Source organism: Nicotiana tabacum, chromosome 3 (genome assembly GCF_000715075.1).
Source record: "Nicotiana tabacum cultivar K326 chromosome 3, ASM71507v2, whole genome shotgun sequence".
In the NCBI taxonomy this organism is placed as follows: Eukaryota; Viridiplantae; Streptophyta; class Magnoliopsida; order Solanales; family Solanaceae; genus Nicotiana; species Nicotiana tabacum.
Window position 1 is genome coordinate 36,783,509 of NC_134082.1, and position 18,153 is coordinate 36,801,661.

Here is an 18,153-nt window from a genome sequence, read left to right on the forward strand (position 1 = left end):
CTCATAAACAACACAGGTGCTCCCCATGGTGACGTACTAGACCTGATAAAATTTTTTTCAAGCAAGCCCCTTAGTTGTTCATTTAACTCGTTTAGCTCTGCGGGGGCCATTCTATAGGGAGGAATAGATATTGAGTGAGAATCTGGTAGTAGGACAATAGCAAACTCAATTTCTTGCTTGACGGAAGACTCGGAAGCTCATCAGGAAAAACATCGGGAAACTTATTCACCATAGGGATGGACTAAATGGTTGGTAACTCTACTTCCGTATCCCAAACCCGAACTTAGTGATAAATGTAGTCCTTTCTGATTATCTTCCTTGCCTTGAGATGGGAGATAAATTTACCTCTTGGTGATGCGGTATTATCTTTCCATTCTAAAACAAGCTTTCCTGGAAACTGAAATCAACCCACCTTTGGTCTATACTTGATGTTAGCATAACAAAAGGCCAATCAATCCATATCAATTATAATATCAAGTCCTACCTAACCGAGCACCACGTACCTTATCCTTGTTTGTTCTCAAATTTATCACGGGTCATTACGACAACATCCATATATATATATATAACAACATTAAGACTTAACTCGCATAACTAATTTAGAAAAAGGTTTATATACATAGTGGTCGACTAGGTCGTAGACATATCATACCCAAAACTATATACATGATACTATCTACAAAGCCTCTAAGTAGGCATAACCAATATATATACAAGTCGGGACGGGGCTCCCTACATCCTCATAAAACAACCAAACACCTTTAAAACCCTGACATGGTAATATTCTAAGAAAAGGTGGAACCCACCAACCAAAAACTGGCATTTGTAAGAAGCCTACAATAGAGGGTCCTTGCCTCGTCCTACATAAGAACCTCGATCAGACACACTTCGAAGCGGAATCTTCATGTCCTTATCAGTTACCTTCCTTCTCTTGGCCCGACTACTATCTTCTTCCTCTGCATATCCCATAACATACACTGAAGAAGCTTGATTGACGGACTCTCAAGACTGTGGACTATCAGGAACCTCAGAAGAGCTGGTGTCCTCAAATACCTTGACATAGTTTTGAGCCTGAGGGAATCCCGGCTGTGACAATCCATGCACTATTCCCCTCATACCCTGATCAACGGGCTGTGAAACTAAGGGCCTTGGTGAGGTCGTAACTCCTCTCACCCCATCTACTGCCGAAGTGGTTGAAACAACTCTAACAGATGGCTCATATGGATCCTCGGATGGATCCTCCTCAATAGAACACATGATCTCTGATGGGTCTGAATCCATAGTATAACTTATCTCTCTTTCTGGCACCTTTGTAGCCTTATGACCCGTGCTAGCGGCTGTAGTCTTCGGAGGCATCGCTAAAGAGATAACACATCGTTAGGAACACGAATGCTTATATTGCACGATCTAAGATAAGAAAAGAGGATAACATCCTATATGTCCTGTAGACTCCTGTCTATAAGTGTGGTGCACGACACACCCATAAACAAGACTCTACTAGACACGGTCTGCAGACAACCCTAGGATAGAACTGCTCTGATCCCACTTTTGTCACGACCCAAACCGATGGGCCGCGACGGGCACCTGAGTCTTACCTGTCAAACACCCCTAAGCATGCGTCTAAAATATGAACCTGAATAACATCTGCTGCATTACAAAATTAACATACGTGAAAGAAGCCTGCCATCAAGGCATATGTACTTATACAGGCAGTATACAGTGGGCGAGTAAGCAAGGCTGCTATAGACAACTATACATCAAAACTGAAAGCCGACAAGGCCACATACAACCCAACTAGACATACTGTCTACAGACCTCTAACAGAAACATAACTGTACAAAGATGGGACTGAGCCACGTCATACTCATATACATATATATGTACAAACGTATCGTACCAATATCAAAAGCAGCTCCGGATCAAATGGAGCACGCCAACTCTCGCTGATCAGGGATCCTAAGAATGGGGACCGTCAGCTTGCCTACCTGCACCTGAAACACAGGCCCCGTGAAACAGGGTGTCAGTACGAAAAATGTACTGAGTATGTAAGGCATGGAAATTAGTACGTAAAAGACATAGATGAAACATGAAATACTGAAACACATTTTTAAATTTGAATAACTTTGTAAATACTGAAACGTTTATAATGTCATGCACGTGCGTGTAAATGTCATGCACGTGCACGTGCATAGGTATGGTGTACATAATATCATCAAGCCACTGGGGGCATCCCATCATATCATCTCGGCCACTGTGGGCAATATCATCAACATATACCAGCTGATCAGGTGGTGGTGCGTATATAATGCCATAACCTTTTCCATATCCCATATACATATATATACATATATATACGCGTAATACATACATATATACGCGTATATAACGCCGTTTGAATCATATTTTAGCCACTGTGGGCAATATCATCATCATATACCAACTGATCAGGTGGTGATGCGTATATAACGTCGTAACCTTTTCCCATATCCCATATACATATATTTACATATATATGCGTATATAACGCCATCTGGTAATGGCTCAATGCACATGTACGAAATGCATGAAAAATACGTAATAATCTCAATATTCCTTCCGGATAAATTTTTCAAACTGCGTATTGTTTTGAGACCCTTGAACAGAAGAAAATAATAATTCTCATGGGAAGTCAAGAATATAGACACCTCTACTATTTATATGAATAGAATAATTTATAGAAACTGTGTATTTGCTCATTTCTTTCGTATAATCTAGACCATGCCAAAAGAAAGAAGGGAGGGCCTTAACATACCTGTTTCTTGAATTATTTAACTGAATCTGCTTCTTGCGAAATTTACAGTGGATATCCTTAGAATTTTGGAGCGATCTTGGCTTGGTTTTGAAATGTTTGGACGAAAGGATTCTTGTTCTTACGTTTTTTGAAGCTACTGTTTCCAAATTATTGATTTCAATTCGAAGAGTGAATTGAATCTTCTGATTCTCGTTTTTCTATTTTCAAGAAGTATCCAATGGATCCTAAATTCTATATCATTCAAGACTTATGTTAAGTCAATGTGTCTTTCTACAAAATGACTCATTTTAATGGGTTATGGAGGGATTTACACGTGATATACATATGACCAAGAGTCATATGTTTAATGATGGCACACTGCCACGTGGGGAGTAGGGTGGATTATTTTATTAATTTTTTTTATCCCCTTATTAGTTAACCGGGAAATGTTTCTTTACCTGGTAATTAATTTACTACTCGCATAATTTAAAAATTATCACAAATTACTTAAAATTCTATTTATTTTCAAAATACTTCATATATATTTTATATATTACACTACCGTGGTCATATGGTACTTTGCATGGTACTAGTTTGTAATTATCGGGTATTATTACTTGATCTGTCATTTATCCCAACTTGTCCATTTTCAACGAATCTCATTTTCTATAATTCGTGCATCCTTTATCCTTCATGGCACTTATTTATTGCTTGTTAATACGTTAATGTCAAGATGATCTCATCCCCGATTCTACATCAGTTGACCGAAGATGAAACTTTTAACGTACGAAAATGCGAGATGTAACATACGATGGGTGTGGAAGTGGTCATTTGTGGAGTTTTGGGATTCTGGGATGAGCAGTGGAGTATTGTTGGAAGTATGGCAGGTGTTGTAGTGGTGGTGAGGAGCCGGATGGTTTTGTGGTTTCGGGATATTTTGTGGAGGTGTGGGGTTCTAAGCATTTGGGAAATTGACATCTGGAGTGGTGAGGGAAAATGATCAAGTTCTTCTTGAAACTTCAACAGCTTTTGTTCGTGTTGGGTTGTATTTTCTTTGGAAACCTGAGTACCATGACCATGAGTGACTTCTACCCTTTCAGTTAAGTTTTCCTTTCTGGCATTGTTCAAATCTTTCATCTTCCCTTTGTTCTTGTTTTTAACAGGACTGAGAGGAGGAGTGGGTGGAGGGCCCCTGGATCTCGTGGAATAAGATGATGTTGCTAGAGTGCACGAACTAACCAGTGGGGAGGGGAATAATAAAACAAAAGTAAAAACAAAAAGGTAACAAGTTAGCGAGGATTATAAGAAAATGTTGCAATATTTAAACACATAGCGCAAGAATGTAAATCGTGTCCTAATTTGGGGGACCTCTTTGTGCCCGAGGTAGGCCTAGAGACAAATTGATTTGGAGGACTTAAAATGCTAAATGCCTCATTTTATTGATAAAAGTAGACGGATCCCAAATCGACACTAGACAAACAGGAAATGAAGATCACTAATGGCCATTGGCCTTATTACATTTTATAAAGCGAAAAGAAAAACTCGTATCTATTTTGTCCGAGAAGGACCTTCCTCAGGTTGAATGCTCTCATTGATTAAATCCTCCAGCTCGTGTAGGTTCAGCAGTAAAAATGCCTTTGCCAGGTGTTCTCCTCCGTTTTCCTTAGTGTTCTGGATGTCGTCGACTCTCTTCCTCACTTTTCCTTCCAATTCCAGCAGACTGTATCCTAGATATTCCAACTTTTGGCTAGCTTTGGCGGCCCTCTCTTTCCACTCATTGATTTGGTCATTTTGTGGAAGACTCCTCCACTAATCTAGAAAAAGTGAGGGTGTGCTAACCATACCGAAATTGGGGACCTCGTTATTTATTTTCTGCAAAACAAAAGGGTTAAGATCATACCCCCACCGGACTCGACTATTTAATATCAACAATTAGCATGAAAACATTTAGTTCTGCAAATTAATACACAGAACGTGGTATTGTCCATTTGGGTTTTGGGGAAACCTAGTGGACTTTAGACAATGCTATCTTAAAGAGTCATTATGCGGACAACATAACTGACTCGGCTAGGTTTGACCATGATGCATGCACAGTTTAAATATAGTAAGGTTTCTATGGGGTTTTAGACCGGTACCCTTGAGCGGACAACTCAAGGGGTAAAGGCACAGAACCGTCGACTATACCGTTGATCGACTGGTTTTACTGCAAATATGCCTTTTTCGGATTTATGGGTGATAATATCAGAAGAGCACAACAACTCATTATAATAGTTGCTATGGTATTTTTTTGGCATGAGTGGAATATGATGTTGAGCATAATTATGCAATAATTAAAAGCATCTTGGCCCGTATTTTCACGTTAAGAAAGCAGTAAATACAGCAGTTTCATAATTTAAAGCAGTAGTAAGGAAAGAAACAAAGAAGACAAGTCAATTTTGCAGTTGAAAAGGGAATTGAATGCTTAAAAGAAATAAACAAGTAATTGCACAAAAAGAGGTATAAATCCACAATAATAGTCTGAAATTGTAAAAGCCTAAAGATCCCCAGTAGAGTCGCCATGCTGTTGCGCCCCCTTTTTCTATCCTAAGCGAAAATCGGGTTTGTGACATTTGGAGAGACAACTCATTCCTTTTGGGAACTGGGTTTGAATTTGGAGAGTCTCCACCTAATGATTATGGTGCATTAGGACACCAAAAGAGTTCGATTTGAATAACCAGAGATAGGGTAAGGGCTTGAAATTATTCTAAGGGGAAGGTGTTAGGCACCCCTCAAAATCCACTAGTGTGGTTCCCGGCCACACAATTATTGTGAATTGAGGTACAATTAATATATAATCAAATAAGGCTCAAATAATAGGGGATTTTAACACATAATGGTTTGAAAGTAAACAAGTTTTGAAAGAATAATTAGAAAAGCTGATTTTTTAGAATAAGGAGTTAAATTGCTAAAAGAATAAAGAATAAAGGAAAGGAGGTCCTAGGTTTATTACAAAATATGGATCACCCCACACAATGTCCGGTAATCACTCCTCAATGAGGGGCTACACGTGACATTATCGCGTGGTCATCATATCCATATCTACCCTTCCCACCCCGTTAAGGTATTAAAGCGTGGATTGGTCTCGATTACTTATTGCATGCTATTACCCGTCCCATTCCTATCAATCTCGGAGGCACTTAGGACTAGTAATCCTAAAAGTGAGGGATGCTGGGCTTATTTGGAGTTTCAAAGGTAAAAATTCTAAGGTGACATACAAAAACACATATTGCACATAAAAGGGGAAATACATAAGCATATAGGCTCAAGTATACCTCCTCGAACAAACACATAAAGTAGCATGTCTTACACATACTGCTTAGGTCTGATTGAAAAGCATTAAAGACGAGGGAGATGAGATTGTTGAGGCAGTTTTAGTTTATTGCATAACTCAGATAAGAAGTCCGAATCAGGCCTGCCTGCTGGTTGTAGTGATTAACAGATTCATTTTTACAATTATTATTCTAAGGCTTGCCTAAGTGTTTATACGGGGTCCTATAGGCATGATATCTACTGAAATTTAAAAGGTGATGAGATAGTAGAAGCTAGAAATAAATTATTCGAAATCCTATAAGCATGCTTGTTAAACCTTGTTAAGCGAGGGAATTAGGTTATTAAAAGAAGCAGAATGAAAAAACCTAAACTGGTTACAGGTTCTGCAAGTGGTAGTATATACTATTACTGATTTTTATTCCTAGGATCATGTTATCTAACATTGACTGCGAATGAAAGCGAATCAGATTGATTTAAGAAACCCCTATAGGCATGATTTATATGCATTACTTGTTTTAAACCTTATAGGCATTGTTTTAAACCTTATAGGCATTGCGTCTAAATGAAGTTTGAATATGCAGAATTAAAAGTACCCTGTATGCAGGTTTTCTACATGAAAGTTGAATATTCAGCATTAAAAGTACCCTATAGGCAGGTTTTCTACGTGAAGTTCGAATATGCAGAAGTTAAAACACCCTATAGGCAGGTTTTCTACCCTTGCATGCATAGTTACCCAACCCATTTCACTAGCCAGCCCCAAGTGTTTATTACAACTTATTACAAACCAGAATAACAAATTACATCATAACAGAAAAATACAAAGAAAGTACAACTAGAGGAGGCCTGATTCTTGACTTCCTCTCTGAGTTACGAGATAAACCAACTCAAAGACCATTGATTCAAAGCCTTTCTCCAATTTGAGTTTGTTAAAGTTCCCTAAGAGACTCAATGGGACTCCGGGCAGTGCTCACACCCAAATTGTATTACCAGAATAGGGACAAGTGCAGTGTGGAAGTGTCAACCCTTAAGTGTCCAAGTTCAGAGGGAGCTCATGGGTCCCAAGGCAAGGCTCACAAGAGGGGGGGCAGAACTTAAGTCTAAGAGAGAGTGCAGGTGAAGAAACAAAGTAAAGAAGAGGAAAAGAGGTGCTGGGAAACAATTACAGAGTTAAGGACTTCACATAAAGGGGTTCAGGGATTGGGGATTGCAAAGAGCCTATGCACTTAGGCATTAGTTAATTCTGGGCATGCACAACAATAAGGAGTGCTTTTATGCTTACAAAATCAACCAGAATACACAATCACATAATGGTAACATAGAGGTTATGATCCCAGGGGAATCACGTTTGAGTCATAGACATCAATAATTAATACTGTCATGCCTCAAACAAACCATCAGTATCGAACACATTGGGGTAGGGGTTTAGGACACATAATAGATTTGAAACAGGTAGAAGGAAATTACAACATGCTAAATTAAGTATTGGACTAAACACAAGCTGTAGACAAACAAAAAGGAAATAGTATTAAGTAAACATATTGTTATGATGCTGAAATCTTAATCAGAACATACATGTTCAAAGAAGCAAAATATAGTAAAAGCAGGTAGTAGCACTTTGAAGACAAGCCACAGTACAAGTAGCATGAGAGAATATTTTGAGTGTAAGTGATTTCAGAACTAAGTGTGTTCCTCTGTGTTAATGAAAGAGCATGGTATTTATAGCTTGAAGACAGGCAGAAAATAAGGCAAGGATCATAGTTTAGCAGTAATTATGGAACTATGTACCAATTAAAATCAAATAAGTATAAGGATTTCCTTTAATTAAGGAGCTAAAATCAAACGGTAATGGGCAGAAAACATTTAAGGAAAGAAATCAAGTAAGCATCATGTGCCGAATAGACAATTAGGGGTAAGTACATAGAGGTTTAATTAAGGAAAGAATCTTTGAAATACTCGGTTAGCCAAATAATCTAAGAAAACAAAGTAAAGTGCAGCATATGGAGACAATCGAAAATCAGTACATAGCAAATCAGGGAGTCAAGAATTTCAAAATCACCGATTTAAGGAGAGTGACATGGGTTCCCAAGAATAAACAAGAATACTAAGTTAAAGACAAGATAATCGAAAGTCTAAGGGGAAGTTTTCAAACAAATTCAAAAAATAGGGAAATCAGTAAAACAAGGAAAAAATCAATTACACGAGTGCAATCAGAATTACACGGGAGGTTTGAAATCAGTCCAAAATTGAAGGGTATTTTAGAGGGGAATTTAGAATATTAAAAAGTGCATAAATATTAGGCATGCGAGGCTGAACTTGTGACAAAGAGAATAGCAATCACAAAATCAGTAGATAGTGAATTATCACAACATGGTAGTCACATAGGTCAACTTAATAATAGGGAAAAAAGGCTATCAGAAGCATGCAAAAGTCCGGGTAAAAAGTCTTTTTCTGAAAAATATAGTCTAGTTTCAATGCTTGCAAGAAACCAAATCACATAGAGAAACAAAAGTTGAAACAAAAAAGACTTCGAATCCAGTCAAGCTAATTCAAATAGATAAAGCAGTTTTCAGAAGTTCGAATAGGTCCAGAGAAATTAGGGTTTTGAAATTAATCGAATTCAGAGCATGGAGAACAAGTAAATCACATAGCAAGTAGTCTCAGGACTCTAATGAACCCAAAATTTTAGGGTTTTCACCATCAATCGAGTTCTAGAGATGAAAAGCAAGTAAATCAGACAAATACTAACAAAATAGATTCAGAAATCTCAAAAGGTCAAAACCCTTGACATGCAAACTCGAGTAAAAGAACAACATAAGGAAACATAGTAGAACATGTTAGAAAATCAGAGAAAGCTTCGAAATAACTTAACAGAAACTCAAATCGGAAAAGATAAGGGTTCTTGAAGGTAGAGTTTTGAAAGAAACCTTGAGAAAGCGTTTAAAAGTTTAGAGTAAACACAGATCTAAAGAAATCGGAAGAACCTCAAAGGTTAGGGTTTCAGAAGAACCCCAGATGGTGAGAAAGGATTGGAAACCATCGATCTAAGCAGGAGAAGTCAAGAGTCCAACTTGAATAGCCATGGATGGCAGGAGCAAAGTCAAAGATGACCGGAGACAGCCACAAGAACTGAAATCGACCAAGGTCTGGACCGCGCTTTCCCGATCTGGCCTTGAAACCATAGTACTCAAATACATAGAAGCCAAGGTAAGTGGATACAGGCCTCCAATGGCTTCGGAGGCCATGGATTTGGGAGATTTTCAGGTGGTAATTGAGGGAGGCGGCTAGGGTTTGAGAGGGGATTGAGAGATGATTGAGAGAGAAGGGGGGTTTCAAGGCGGCTGTAGGCGAGAAATGGTTAGAGTTTGGGGGTAGTTGGGGATTATTTTAGGAAAGGGTTGGTGGTGGCCGTTCATCATTTTGATCAACGGCCTGGATCGAATAGGTAGGTAGGGGATCCGGGCGGGTTGTTATAATTGGGTTGTGGGTCGGGTATGGCTAGGATTTGGGCTGGGTAATTGGTTTTGAAATAGGGGTTTAATTCAGGCTACAATTGAAACACAATTGGGCTATATTTTAAATAGACACTCTTACCTTATTTATTTTACAAAAATAGTAGAATAATTTTAAATTAAAGGTATTAAAATGATTAATAACACATAGTTGTCAAATTAAAAATATTGGACCTAATTTTTATAGATCTAAATGTAATTAATCTAAAAGAGGCTAATATTGCAATATATGCAATTTAGCTTTAAAAATACTAAATAAGTTTGTAAGAACATGCAAAAATTACATTAGCTATATTTTAGTATAAATATGAGAGTTCAATAAATGAATCACCAAAAATGATAATTTTGGAAATAACTATTAGGTTTTTTTTGGATAAGATATGGCAATAAATTGATTTAAAAATATTTAAAAATTAAGGAAAAATAATAAAACATTTGGACATACTTATATATGCATACATATGCTCTTTTGAAAGTATTTTACATATTAAAAATATATAGGGAAAATTGGGTATCAACAATGAATGTAGGGCAATTGATTTGCCTTCCACTCTCGAGGCACTCCATCAGAACTAAGTCCATATAATTTGCAATATGCCTTCTCTCCTACCTGGGCGGTAGGCACTTGTTCACAAACTCAAAAATGACATTTTGATGTGGCTTTATTTCACTCTTGTGCACAAACTTGACCTCATTCACGTCTTCGTCACAAAATCTCCTAGTGATTGTAAGGGCGGATGGAAGGGAATCCAGACTTGGCAATCTTTGTCTAGTGTAATCATCATATCCCTCAGCAGGGATGTCTAGAATCTCTGTCAGTTTCTCTGCATCAAATGTCACTTGAACTCCTTTGACTTTGCTTGTAACTCTGCCATCTTTGACTTCAGCATTTGTCATGAATTCAATGATTTCATTTCTGGCCAATCTCCCATCCATCTGAAGGACCATGTCCTTCCAGCCCTGAACAACTAGTATGTCAACCAAGCGAACCATCCCTGGTTCCACCAAATCGTTCAGCAATCTTCCCTTCAAAAAAATTCTTTTGCCAAACGTGGCAAGCTTATCTTGTTCACCACCAGTCTCATTTTCTCCTTCACCACTCCATTTCTCATCTTCAGAAACTCTAACTTGTTTACTTTTCACTGCAGACCTTGTCCTCTTGGCCAATGAAGGATCAGCAGCCTCAGACACAAAGAAGACTTTTTGGAAGAAGTCATGGGCTTTTTGGGCTTGGGGTCTGAACCTCCACTGTTGTAACTTTCTCCTGATGGACCTATTCCATCTCCTCAATATCAACAGCTTTTGAGGACTCTGCAACCTTACCCTTACAGTTAGCAATCTTTTTCTTCTTACTTTCAGCCAGAGCCTTTTGTAGATCACTCTCACTCAGTTTCACCCTACTTCTTGTGGCTCTTCCCTTGGGTAAGGAAGCTTCAGTAGTTGTTGGGGAGGAATCCTTTCTTTTCTTGGAGGGTTTAGGGGCTGTCGTGCCCCCTTTTTTTCTCGCGAAATAGCGTTTATGACATTGATAGCTCTTTTAATGGGTACTAAAAGAGAAGAGTCGCCACCTAATGATTAAAGTGCATTAGGACACTAAGAAGAGTTTTGATTTAGAAAACCAGAGATTGGGTAAGGGCTAGAAATTATCTCGAGGGGAAGGTGTTAGGCACCCCTCGAGATCCACTAGTGTGGTTCCTGGCTATGCTACAATTGTGACTTTAAGTGAGAACAACAAATAGACACGTAAGGGTTTCCAATACAAAGAGGGTTTTCACATAATGGTTGCAAGTAGTTGAAGTTGAGAGAAAATAGAGAAAATCTAAAGTTGAAGTAGTTAAAAGAGTTCTGAAAATAAAGCAAACAAGTAAGAAAAAAGGAGGGGGGGTCCTAGGTTTACAAATAATATGGATCACATCAATGTAATATCCGGTAATCACTCATTAGAAGATGGGTTACATGTGGTATTAGCGCACTGGTCATCATATCCATATCTACCCTTTCCCACCCCGTTAAGGTATTAAAGCGCAGAATGGTTTCGTTACTTATTGCATGATATTACCCCCCCCCCCCGATCCTATCAGTCCCGGAGGCATTTGGGACTACTAGTCCTAAAGGGAAGGGAGATTTGGGCTTTTGGGTTTAAAAGGACAAAATCTAAGGCGACAGTCAAAAACACGTAGAGCAGTTATGCGAAAACATATAGCAGTTAAAGGATCAAACATGCCTCCTCAACTAAAATACAGATTGTTTAGCATGTCTTGCACGTACTGATTATGGTCTAATTAAACTTAAGAGATTGAGGCAGACTGATTTATCACATACGTCAAATAAGAAATCCGAATCAGACCTGTCTCCTGGTTATAATTAACGAAGTCCGATTCAGCTAGCTAATTTACCTTATGGCTTGCTTAGGTGAAACCTATAGGCATGATATCTATTGATGCAGAAGTATACTGATTCTAGAGAAGAGGACTTATTAGTTACAGAAAACATAAGTTCTGCAAATATTAAGCAATGCTACTACTGAATTTTAGACATATAAGCGAGATAGACGATTCAGATTTGGTTGATTACTCATATAGGCATGCTTTCTAGGCGTTATTGATTTTTAAACGTTTATAGAATTGTAGAAGTCCTATAGGCATGGTACCTAGAATGCTAATTATTATTTAAACCTATAAACTGTTTGCCTAGTGATAGATGTATATGCCAAATTCAGGAAGTCCTATAGGCATATTATTTATATGATATGCAGTGTTTGGGAATGTAGAACCTACAGACATGTTTTCTATATAAAATGCATATCCTATAGACATGGTTTCTATGTGAAAATGTAGATCCTATAGACATGGTTTCTAAATACCCATACTATTGAACTAGAGCTCCCTTCTATGAGATGAACTCAACAGAGAAGAGGGGAGGAGCGCATATTTCTTTTATATTAAAAGAAAGAAAGCTTTTTAAGTTTCCTTGCAGCCAGTTACAGGCGAGTCAGCTACGTGAAAATGCATATCCTATAGACATAGAATCTATATGAAATGCAGAAACCTATAGACATGATTTCTATCAAATGTAGAAGTGCAGAAACCTATAGACATGGTTTCTACATATGAAATGTAGAAGCGACAGTTGTAAGCAGGATAGGAGTGCAGAGTAGAGGATTCAGAGATAGTATAGCATTTAAGAAAACAGTAGAAGAAATATGTTTAAAGGGAACTCAAACAAAGGTCTAGTAAAAGGCAAACAAAGAACTTAAGAAATCAGTAGGAAATACATAGAGTAAGAGAACACAAAATACCAGAAAAGTATATCAACAAGACATATAGGAAAAAACATCAGGATGAACATACGAGCATGGTGTAGAAACACAGTAGAAAGAAAAGGCACAGAAGAACATATATAGTAGGAAAAAAACATAAGAAAGCAGTAGAAGCACATGCATGACAAATACACACAAAGAAAAAGGAACAGAAAAGTCAGAGAAACATTTTGAACTTTTCAAAAACCATAAATCTAGGAGAAGTAATTTTTGAAAGAAAAATTGGAGAAAACGTTTAAGAACTCAAGTAGAGCACAGATATAAAACCAATTTAAGAAAATAATCAGAGAAAACCATGAATAGCTAGGATTTCAGAGGAACCCTAAAGCGAGAAAGGCATGGAAAAGGTCAGATCTGAGTCGGATAAGTCAGACATAGGCTCATAATGCTTGGATACGCCGGAGCAAGGCCGGAGGGGCCATAGAACCTTGAATCGGAGAAGATAGGGTTAGGGGTATGGGTGGATTAAAAAAGGAAAGGGGAATTCGTGGCCGTTGATCAAAATGATCAACGACCTGGATAAAAGGGAGCCGGGCGGGTTGGATAAATAGGTCAGGGGTCGGGTTAAATAGAAATTGGGCCAGTCCGTTTGGGATTCAAAATTGGGTCAATTAGGGGGATCAATTTGGGCTATAATTGAAATGAAATAGGGCCAGATTTATATAGCCAGTTTTTCACCTTTTATTTTATAAAATAGTAAAAATTACTTCTGAAAATAAATTAAAAGTACTGAGTCAAAAAATAATACATAAATATTAATTTAAAAATATTGTAACCAATTTCATAATTATAAAATACTATTAATTCTTAAAATAGGCTAAAATTGCAATTATATGCAATTTAGCTTTTAAAATACCAAATAAATTTGACAAAAAAGTATAAAAATTATCCTAGCTATATATTGGTATATATATGAGAATAGAATAAGTTATTCACCAAAATGATAATTTTGGGAATAATTATTTGTTTTTATACAGATAAAATGGGCAATAAATTGATTCAAAAATCCTTTAAAAATTAGGAAAAATACTAAGATACTTGAGCATACTTATATAAGTTATTTTGAAAGTATTTGCATGTAAAAAATACATAGGAAAAAATTGGGTATCAACAGCTGTCCCTCTTTACCCGGAAAGGATAAAAGGGTTGTCAGGTAAAGATATGATGGTCAATTTGACCGAACAAAATGGTCTGAAGAATTTGACCTTGCTCTGGTTCCTGAGCTGCCTACATATCCCTGGTCTTACAGGAATCAGGCCATATGTAGTTCAGGATCCGTCGGCGGAATATGCCGATGGAGATTTTCTCTTCAAGAATGAACGCGATATTTAGGTTGGGATGGATGGTTAAAATCTAACAGGGCTGCGGGAACTGGAGCGGGATCGCTCCTGTTGAGATGGTTGTTGTTCGCCGATTTACCTACAAATAAGCAATACAAGTGCATATTGTGCGAAAATTTAAACATGATGCAAGTTCCCGTCGGACCATGAATGCTGTCTTTGGACGGTTAGGATGACGTCCTCAGACCATGACGTCCTGGGCCGTGAAGCGTATGATATGGATTCGCAGGCCATGAAATGATGTTCTCAGGCTATGAGAATAATGCCTCCGAACCATAATGCCTTTGAATAATAATATGTAAAAGAAAAAAGGGGTCCTCAGGCCATGAAATGGCGTTCTCGGGCTATAAAAATGGTGCCTCGGAACAATGACGCCTTTGGAAAATTTGGCGATCTTTCATCCCATGAGATGAAATAGTTGGCGATCTTTTAGCCGATGAAATGCAATAAGTGGCGATCTTTCAGCCGATGCAAGGTATAAATGAAGCGGCGATATTTCATCCATGCAGATGTAAATGAAGTGGCGATCCTTTAGCTGATGCAAGGTGTAAATGAAGTGGTGATCTTTCAGCCGATGAAATGCAATAAGTGGTGAACTTTCAGCCGATGCAATGTATAAATGAAGCGGTGATATTTCAGCCATGAATATGTAAATAAAGCGGCGATCTTTCAGCCGATGCAAGGTATAAATGAAGCTGCGATATTTTAGCCATACAGATGTAAATGAACTGGCGATATTTTAGCCATGCAAGGTGTAAATGAAGTGGCGATATATCAGCCATGCAGATGGAGATAGAGCTTAGTCTCGGAAGTTAGAATGGTAGCCTTATGCGATGCAAAGATTGCAGATGGAGATAGATCTTAGTCTCAGAAGGCAAAATGGTAGCCTTATGCAATGCAGAGAATTCAGATGGAGATAGAGCTTAGTCTCGGAAGGCAGAATGGTAGCCTTATGCAATGCAGAGAATGCAGATGGAGGTAGAGCTTAACCTCGGAAGGCAGAATGGTAGCCTTATGCAATGCAGAGAATGCAGATGGAGATAGAGCTTAGTCTCAGAAGGTAGAATGGTAGCCTTATGCAATGCAGAGAATGCAGATGGAGGTAGATCTTAATCTCGGAAGGCAGAATGGTAGCCTTATGCAATGTAGAGAATGAAGATGGAGACAGAGCTTAGTTTCGGAAAGCAGAATGGTGGCCTTATGCAATGCAGAGAATGTAAATGGAGACAAAGCTTAGTCTCGGAAGGCAGAATGGTAGCCTTATGCCATGCAGAGAATGCAGATGGAGGTAGAGCTTAACCTCAGAAGGCAGAATGGTAGCCATATGTAGGAAGCAAAATGACAAATGGCAATAGAGTTTTCTTAGCTGATAGCGGATTGCGATATTGTGACTGCTGGGGATACTGTGTCTACTGGGGATACTGCATGCGGATAGCAGCTGTGAGTAAGTGAAACGGTTTTGAGAGTAGTATTTCCGAGTATTGTGAGTCTTGTGAGTGTATAGTATATTTGATGATTTTGCAACTCAATTGCCTGCATCCAAAGAAAATCGTAAGTTTTGTAAAGGGGGGAGGTTCGTTCGTATTCTCGCTGGCTCTGCTTGACTTGCTCGGCTCTGTTCCGGTGATACTGTGCGTATCATTGGGGTAGCATTGCTAAACAAATCAACTTTGGTAACAGACATGCATGATTTAGTAAAAAAATATAACATAAAAACATAATCGTGAATAGTTTTCCTTAGATGAACCTACGATTTCGACGTGGTTCAAGACATTACAACTTCTCTTGCTCCAGAATTTTGAGTGTCCTCCTCAAAATTCTACCCCAGTTTACTGGGCTACTGCTTCTGACGGCTTTTAATGATAAATGGCTGGAATCGGCTTTGGAATTTTGAGGGTCCTCCTCAAAATTCTTCCCCTGTTTCCAATAGCGGGGAAATGGTAATTTGATTACATTGTGACTGATCCCATAGGGCTGCCTATGTATCCCCTCTTAAACGGGAATTAGGTCAGGCGTAGTTCAAGTTACACCATAAAGGAAAGCATAAATGTTACATATAGTATCACTTCACTGCATCTGAATTGATCGGCTTCAGGTCAAACTTCTCCGTCCATTCTACAAGTATGAGGGCTCCTCCTATTAGAACCCGATGGACCATGTACATACCATACTAGTTGGGAGAGAACTTCCATTTGGCCACATCCTAATGCGGGAAAATCTTCTTTAACACTAGCTGCCCCGGTGTGAACAGTCTCGGCTTGACTCTTTTGTTGAAGGCTCTGGACATTCTATTCTGATAAGGCTGACCATGGCAAACTGCGTTCATTCTTTTTCCATCTATAAGAGCTAGCTGCTCAGAACGACTCTTCACCCATTCTGCATTGTCGAGTTCTGCTTCCTGTATGATCCTCAAGGAAGGAATTTCTACCTCGGCAAGAATGACCGCCTCTGTACCATAAACCAGCATATATGGAGTCGCCCCGGTTGATATGCGGACTGTGGTGCGATACCCCAATAAAGCAAATGATAACTTCTCGTGCCACTGCTTTCGCTTCTCTATCATTTTCCTTAGTATCTTCTTGATATTCTTATTGGTGGCCTCTATGGCTCCGTTCATCTGAGATCTGTAGGTTGTAGAATTCTTGTGTTTGATCCTGAAGGTTTCACACATGGCTTTCATCAAATCACTTTTGAGATTGGAACCATTATCAATAATGATTGATTCTGGAATTCTGAACCGGCAAACGATACGGTCGCGGACAAAGTCTGCCACAACTTTCTTAGTCACTGCCTTGTAAGATGTTGCTTCATCCCATTTGGTGAAATAATCAATTGTCACTAGGATGAACCTGTGCCCATTTGATACGGCAGGTTTGATTGGTCTGATAACATCCATTCCCCAAGCGACGAACGGCCATGGTGAGCTTGTTGTATTAAGCTCATTTTGAGGCACATTTATCATATTTGCATGTATCTGACAGTGGTGGAACTTCCGGACATACTGGATGCAGTCCGTTTCCATAGTCATCCAAAAATAACCAGCTTAGAGTATCTTTTTGGCTAACACAAAGCCATTCATATGTGGCCCGCAGGTCCAAGCATGGATTTCATCTAGTAATTTAGATGCTTCCTTTGCATCGACACACCTTAGTAATCCCAAATCGGGAGTCCTCCTGTATAGGATTCCTCCGCTGTGAAAGAAATTGTTGGATAACCACTGAAGTGTGAACTTCTGAATTGCGTTTGCAAGCTCTGGGTATTCCTCTTTTCTAAGTATTCCTTGATATCATGAAACCAAGGCTTTCCGTCTACTTCTTCTCTGACATGAGCATAGTAAGCTGGCTGATCATGGATCTTTACCGGAATGGGATCAATAAAGTTCTTATTTGGATGTTGTATCATGGATGATAGGGTAGCCAATACATCGGCAAATTCATTCTGGACCCTGGGGACATGCTGGAATTCTGTCTTTGTGAACCTCTTTCCAACTCCTGCACATTATGTAAATAAGGGAGTATCTTGGAGTTCTTGGTCACCCATTCTTCTCGGACCTGATGTATAAGCAAGTCTTAATCCCCGATCACTGGAAACTCTTGGATGTTTATGTCAATGGCCATCTTGAGTCCCAAGATGCAGGCCTTGTACTCAGCCATGTTGTTGGTGAAAGGGAATCTGAGTTTGGCAGACACCGTATAATGCTGACCAGTTTCTGACACTAGGATTGCTCCTATGCCAACTCCTTTGAAATTTGCTTCTCCATCAAAAAAATTCTCCAACCGTCATAGGATTCTGCAATGTCTTCTCCTATGAATGATATCTATTCATCAGGAAAATACGTCTTTAAGGGTTCGTATTCTCCGTCCACGGGATTCTCGGTAAGATGATCTGCCAAAGCCTGTCCCTTGA

General features: G+C 38.8%; 1 long non-coding RNA gene across 1 annotated transcript; it reads right to left on the reverse strand.

The window, feature by feature from the left end:
* Positions 1 to 644: 644 nt before the first annotated feature.
* Positions 645 to 2,216, reverse strand: LOC142174753 (uncharacterized). The gene is made up of 2 exons (XR_012703808.1): positions 1,898 to 2,216; positions 645 to 1,358 (listed from the first exon to the last, which is right to left on the reverse strand). It is a non-coding gene; the product is annotated as an uncharacterized LOC142174753 (long non-coding RNA).
* Between the last annotated feature and the right edge of the window lie 15,937 nt (positions 2,217 to 18,153).